The sequence below is a fragment of the Chinchilla lanigera genome, unplaced genomic scaffold (genome assembly GCF_000276665.1).
Source record: "Chinchilla lanigera isolate Chin_1 unplaced genomic scaffold, ChiLan1.0 scaffold00034, whole genome shotgun sequence".
NCBI lineage: Eukaryota > Metazoa > Chordata > Mammalia > Rodentia > Chinchillidae > Chinchilla > Chinchilla lanigera.
In genome coordinates this window covers 12,314,491-12,320,490 of record NW_004955435.1, presented here as the reverse complement: position 1 = coordinate 12,320,490, position 6,000 = coordinate 12,314,491, and the positions used below count along the sequence as shown (strand labels likewise).

At 41.0% G+C, this 6,000-nt stretch overlaps 1 long non-coding RNA gene across 1 annotated transcript; it reads right to left on the bottom strand.

The window, feature by feature from the left end:
• Positions 1-4,884: 4,884 nt before the first annotated feature.
• LOC106149011 lies at positions 4,885-5,982 on the bottom strand. The gene is made up of 2 exons (XR_001234887.1): positions 5,701-5,982; positions 4,885-5,064 (listed from the first exon to the last, which is right to left on the bottom strand). It is a non-coding gene; the product is annotated as an uncharacterized LOC106149011 (long non-coding RNA).
• Between the last annotated feature and the right edge of the window lie 18 nt (positions 5,983-6,000).

The window sequence follows — 6,000 nt, the reverse complement described above, 5'->3', positions numbered from 1 at the left end:
GTCTCACTATGTAGTGCAGGCTGGCCACGAACTCAAAGTGATCCTCCTCCTCAGCTTCCTGAGTGCTGGGATTACAGGTGTTCGCCACCGTGTGTGGCCTGATTTATTACTTTTTAAAGAGTTTTTGCTTTTAGCTGGACATGTTAGCACATTGCTGTAGTTCCTGCACTCTGGGAGGTGGAGGCAGAAGAGTTTTGAGTTCAAGCCTAGCCTGGGCAACTTAGCAGCGACTTAGCAAGACCCTGTCTCAAAATAAAAAATAAAAGGCCTTGGGACATAGCTTAGTGCAGAGGCCCTGGGTTCAATCCTCAGTAATCCCCTGCCTCCTATCTCCCACAAATGCTTTGCGCCTTTAATAAGAAAGGGCTTAGAGGAAGTATTGGTAACTAATATTGTTCTTGTTAGAATAATTTCTAACAAGTTTGCATTTCAATACATACCTCATATAAAATGATAAAAACTAAAAAAGCTAAAATTTTGAAATACTGAGATAGTTTATATAATTTTTTTTTTTCTTTTTGTGACCCTGAGGGTTGGGCTCAGGACTTCTGGCATGCTAGGTGAGCACCCTGCTACGAGCTACACCCTCAGCCAAGTTAGTATCTTTTTTAAAGGTAGTATTTACCAGACTTTGTACGCCAGGCACTTTCTAAGTTATAAACATACATTAAAACTAAAATAAGCACAATCCAACTCTAACACATTACTTTTATTTAGAGTGCATTGCTATTTGTGTACATTTCTAACTGCATACAAAGATTGTTTGTGTTGAGGTGAAGGGGATTTATAGGGCCTAGGACTTTGGCTCTGTAGAAATGTCTGTCATTTATTGTGTACATCATTATTCACTACAATAAGTAAATGTAATCTTTTATTTTGCGGCAACTGTATTGGCCAGCTCTCTCATTGCTGGGATACCTACAACTTAAATGAGGTTTATTTTGGCTCACAGTTTGAGCGTTCGGTCCATGGTGGGCGGGCTCCAAAGCAGAAGCGTCATGGCAGAATGGCATGGTGGAGCAAAGCTGCTCACGTCATGGTAGGCAGAGCAGAGCACAGAAGAGCGCCAGTGAGAAATACCCCTCCAAAGGCACACCCTCAGTGATCTGCCTCCTCTAACTAGGCTCCGACTCCTGACAGCACACTCAGCTGTGAGTATCCGTGGGTCAGTTCACTAATGAGCACAGCACCTCCATGACCCGGTCACCTCTCCAGGAGTCTCAAACCGGTCAAGTTGGCAGTTGAGACAAACTGACACAACAGCCCTCTGAAGCAATGTTGTCATTGCCTCTTTGTTTGTTTTTTTTTTTTTTTTCTTCCAGTATCAGGAATCGAACTCATGACATTGCGCTTGCCAAGCAGGCGCTTTGCTGCTGAGCTAAATCCCCAGCCCCATTGCCTCTTATAAAGTGAGAAAATAAGAAGTTAGGTAATCTGCTCAAAATTGTGAAAACAGAAAGTGGTGTTACCAGGATCCAAACCCTCATCCGCTGTCCCCAGAGCATGAGGACATGTGCAGGACCCTACACTGCTGTGAACGGTAACCTTCCTGGCTGAGCCGTGTGTGCTCGTCATTGAGGCTGTTGCTCTGGTTGATCTCTCCTGTCTTACGGCTCAGTGTTTTATCAGATTTCGATCGTCAAGTCATTTTCTTCTATAGATATAAATAGATATATAGAAGAGCATGGTGACTGTTTTTTTTAAAAGGGATTATGATGAGACGAGCAGATAAGAATCAATCTTAAGCTCTGAGATGCATATTAATTAGTTAAGAGATGCTGGAAGATTACTTTCCCTCCCATGAACAAGGGAATACTGCCTTCACAGGAGGGAGGGCTCCTTCTCCAAATAGAAAGGACATGACTATGCACAAAAGACCAGAGGACTCTGCTTCCGGGCGCCCCTGAAAATAGGCCCCACACGTGTGCACACCCACATGTGCAGGCCCTGGTGAGGTCAGGTTACGGGCAAGGATGAAAGCTATATACTTGCTGGGCCCAGTTCAAGGCTTCACAGCATCTATTTACTAGTAACCTACAAAACATACAAGAATATATATATAGATAGATAGATAGATAGATAGATAGATAGATAGATAGATTTATTTATTTATTTATTTTAAGAAAGTTGAATTGTCCAGAGAAAGGGTCTTGGGGCCCTAATTGAAGCCATGTCTTCGTATGCACATGGTTTGAGTGAATCTGTTCTCCTCTGTACTCTCTGGATTTTCCCTAGACCTGGAGCCCCAGAAAGAACAAGTGTCTGTCCAAAGGATAACCAACTATCGTGTGTGGTTCTGAAGTACTCAATAAACACTAGCTGCCCATGAGTAAGTCTAAAATATAGAGCATACTTTAATGAAGCTGATCATTTTTTCGTTTGTTTAGATGATTATCTTTTCATATTTTTAGATGGAATCTATATTCTTAAAATTTACATCCTTTGTTCTTGGGGGTCATTTTCTTATGCTTTTGAGTGATCTCTATTCTACAACACTTGGAAAATACAAGGAAGCATGACTCAGAAGTCATGATTAATTTCTTACCGTCACACACCTTCACAAGCACATTGCCAGGTTCTGTTAACGTTTCCTCCAAAATATGTCCCATGTATCACACGCATCGATTTCTTTAATCTGCACTTTCACTGTCAGGCCATCTGCCTTCTGTTCTCCAATATACAGAGTTCTTTCCCAGCCTCAGGTCTTTGCACAAGGGTGATCTCAGCCCAGAATGTTCTATCCCAACTTTTTCATGGCTGGCTTTGTGTCCTTCAGGCTCTAGCTTGAAATATTCATCCGCAGAGAGCCCTTTCCTGTCTAACCTATATCAAGAAAGTTTTCTCTTCCTTTGTGTGTGTGTGTGTGTGTGTGTGTGTGTGTGCATGTGCACGCATGCACTCATGTCCACGCATGTGTGTAGTAAGGGCCTTTGTACTGAGCTACATTCCCAGCCCATTTACTTATATGCTTGTTAATTCATTGACAGGGTCATGTTAAATGGATCAAGCTGCCCACAAACTTGTAATTCTCCTGCTTCAGCTTCCTGAGTAGCTGGGATTATAGGTGTCTGCCATCACTTTCTCCTTCCTTTCTTATATTCTTTTTCTAAGCAGTCTCTTCCTAGTCTTTGTAGCACTTATCATCATTTAAAATAACATAAATATTCTAAGTTCTTTGCATGGAGTTGATGAATTAATATTTGTAAGATTAGAATAGAACATCAGGCACATAACTGCTATGTAAGTGTTGATACAAAAAATCAACTTTAATTCTCACAGCAATCCTATGTGGTAATAGTATTAATATTCCTATTTCATAGATGAGCAAACTAAGAATCAGAGAAAATGAACAACTTGCCCAAGATTGCACAGCTTCCTGAGGGAGTAACAGAGCCTCACTATAAATTCTGTCTGACACAGAAGTCCACATTCTTAACTATTTTTGATATTGTCCTTTGTCCTTTGGTTACAGGGTCTACCTAGCACATTCTTTGCCACCTAATAGATATTCTTGAAAAATATTTGATAAATGAAGAAATAGCTCTAATAAGAAAACAAAATTTACCTATAATTCTGTCACAAAATAGTTTTAGGAATTCATCTAGATTTTTTTTCTAACACAAGGATAAACTTTTAAAAAGTAAAAATCATAACTTTTAGAAATCATTTTGCAGACCCTATATTAGCATGTACCATATCTTTAACATTTCATTCATTTTTTAAAATTATAATTGCAAATCAGTGTTCTTCCTTTAGGCAGAAGAATACAGGGGAGAGAAGAATACATCTTAGGCAGAGGAGGGTTTTCCTAAAATATTCTGGCTTTTCTTAGAATCTCTAGGCAGAGGTTGCCAAACTTAACCTGGAAAGTTTAGGAAAGTCAAAGACATTTTAGCAGTGAGAGTTTTAAAAAATTATACTTCTTTAAATCAGTGTATTTTAAAATTTATCATGAGGCCGGGTATGGTGGTGTGCACCTGTAATGCCAGCACTCAGGAGACTTAGGCAGGAGGATTGCTGAGAGTTCAAGGCCAGCCTGGGTTATAAAGTGAGTTCAAGGCCACTCTGAACTGCATAGTGAAACCCTATCTCAAAAAGACCAAAAAATTTTTTTAAAAAATTATCATGAGAACTGTTTTTAAAAGATCAATCGGTAAAAGTTTTCTAAAGCACTGCAAAGCCCATGTTTTACAGTACAAATTAGACCACCTACCAGGATTACAGGGCTCTATTAATGGGAAAAATGGATAAAAAGACAGGGCTGACCAAAAAGCAAGAAAAACAAGCAAAGGCTGTTAGTAGAACACTGAGAGGTAGCTTCTCCAAATACTGGTTTGCTCAGGTGCAAAGTTTTTTTTCTCCTTGACTTTTAAAATAGTTTCAGGATAAGTAATCTGTGACAGCTGGTCATCAAAGCCATGCCCACTAATGGAAGGACCACTCTCTCTTCGCCTGACTCTAAATAATACATCCGCGTCATTCTCGAGAGAGTATTAGATCAATTTGTTGCTCCATCCCAGTGTCTCTTCTGTCACTGTATAATGACAAGATGAAGCCAGACCGCCACACTGGATGGTGTATGGTTACAGTTGCAGACACTGCATTTGTGGGCAGCCCACATTTCTGAGATAAAGTTAGCTGATAGGATTACCGGGGCAATATCAAATGCAGCCTGTGTAGAGGGGGCCTTCATCACGTTACCTTTGAAAATATTTGAATTAAGAAACACCATACACTGAATACAAAATCCGTGAATATCTGGCCCATGGGTGTGGCTTAGGACTTATTATTCTTAGCCAGATCCTATTTTCTTTGGGGGATAAATAGACATCTGGAGCTAGGAATAGATATTGAGAAAGTAGAAATTAAAACAGGGAGTCAAGATGAGTATTTGTGAATGCTCTTAAAAGGCAAAAAAAAAAAAAGACAAAAGTTTAGATCACATTAGAAGTGCCTTGTTTTTCTTCAACATGATTTTTTGCTTAAAGGAGCCCAGCAGCAGCGGCACACCGTGATAATGAAGCTCCCTGTTTGTTCTATTATTCAGTTGCAGTCAGCCTCCAGCTACAGAAAGAAGAGAGATGATTTAAGTGAAAGGATGGCTCATCTGCGCCGCCAGCCCTCTCACCTTGTTCACTCCATGCTGTCGAGTGACCGAGGTGCAGGTGAGTGTCTGCTGTCGCTGCCAGTGTTTTATCTCTTCATGCTGGTTGTCGTTTTGTGTTGGTTGAAGACTTAGTGTGTTATTTTGGTTTTTTAGCGTATTATTTTGTGCAGAACAAACTAACAAAGGATCATGTGCTTAAAGCTCCTAAGTATAAGACAATCACTTTCTGAATGACAAATACAGGGAGGAGCATCAAGAATTTGGATTGTTGAATTATCACCTCCAACAGTCAACTCTTATTCTAACTGTTGTTAGTAGGGTTCAACTCAGAAGAACGGCACTCGGGACCACAGGGATCAGGTGGTGGCGCTAACCAGGACTTCGGTGGAGGAAGGCACGGAGGGTGAGTGGGAACAACGCCATGGCTGGGTCACAGACACCTTCACCGTTTTGCCTGGCTAGCAGAAGTCTAAACACAGAACAGAGGGTGCCGGGGATGCGGTCAAAGGATGGTCACAGGTATGTGGTCCCCCCGTTTTCTTTTGGTGATGGAAACAGTCCCCCAATATGTAAACAGAAGAAATATCACCTACCAGCCAGAAACTATGACTTGCTGATCATTTTTTGCCTGTAATCTCTATGGAGTTTTGTTTATTCCATCTATAGGCATTCTTAATTGATTCTATGAGAGTCATTCCAGCCATGGATATCTTCTTGTCTTCAAGAGGCAAGTTATGGAGCTTGGATGGGTACTTCAGAACCAAATTTAGACTTCACGATGAAGTAAACCATGCAGGGAAGTGCAGTCAGCATGGTGAGCACTTTGGGGCTCATCTCTGCCCAGGGCCCGGACTGAAACGTTTTTACGGGTGGGGTTGCTGGATGCCTGGGCC